The sequence below is a fragment of the Syngnathus floridae genome, unplaced genomic scaffold, assembly GCF_059516105.1.
Source record: "Syngnathus floridae isolate MCC-2025c unplaced genomic scaffold, RoL_Sflo_1.0 HiC_scaffold_105, whole genome shotgun sequence".
In the NCBI taxonomy this organism is placed as follows: Eukaryota; Metazoa; Chordata; class Actinopteri; order Syngnathiformes; family Syngnathidae; genus Syngnathus; species Syngnathus floridae.
The window spans coordinates 61,495-62,500 of NW_028284133.1; positions in this window are offsets into that span (position 1 = coordinate 61,495).

Here is a 1,006-nt window from a genome sequence, read left to right on the forward strand (position 1 = left end):
CGACACCGGCCGAGGGCGAAAGGCTCGCGGTGTGGAAGGATCGTGGCCACGGCTAATCTAGCGATGCCCGCGTTGGACGGTCACACCGCACGACAGAGCGGGGCCGCATCTGGCGCGAGGCGGCCTTCAGGCACGTGGTTCGAGACGACCTCACCCGCCCTAGCCCGGAGCGGAAAGACTTTGAAATTTTCAAAGTCCAAGGAACACTGGCAGAATGGGAGGACCGGCCGCCTCCTTAAACACAGGCCGGGCGAAAAATATGCGAATGTTGGGTCTCATCCAAGAAAGGGAGTTACCGGCCGCCTCCTTAAACACAGGCCGGGCGAAAAATATGCGAATGGTCCATCCAAGGAAGGAGGACCGGCCGCCTCCTTAAACACAGGCCGGGCGAAAAATATGCGAATGGTCCATCCAAGGAAGGAGGAGCGGCCGCCTCCTTAAACACAGGCCGGAGAGATGGAGCGGGATCAGCGGCCCGCGAACTGAGCGACCACCGGCCGAGGGCGAAAGGCTCGCGGTGTGGAAGGATCGTGGCCACGGCTAATCTAGCGATGCCCGCGTTGGACGGTCACACCGCACGACAGAGCGGGGCCTGCATCCGGCGCGAGGCGGCCTTCAGGCACGTGGTTCGAGACGACTTCACCCGCCCTAGCCCGGAGCTGAAACTCTGCGAATGTTAACATCCAAGGATGGAGGCAACGGCCGTCTCGTTAAGCTGAGGCCGGAGGAAAGTCTGCGGATTCGGGGCATCCAAGGCAGATGGAGGTGCCGGCCGCCTCGGTAAACAGAGGCCGGACCGACCGACATGCGACCATGACCCGCCTTGGTAGGGCCCCCACCGGCCCCGGCTAGCGCCGGCGTTGGGTGGACGGTTCCTCCCCACTTGCGGGTCGCCCTCTAGCGCTACGGCCGCCGCGCGAGCGCGCGCTCCGACGCCGCCCCCGCAGGCCTAGCGCGAGCCGTACGGCAGCGAGACCGAGACGCCCCGATTCCACGCACGCACCTA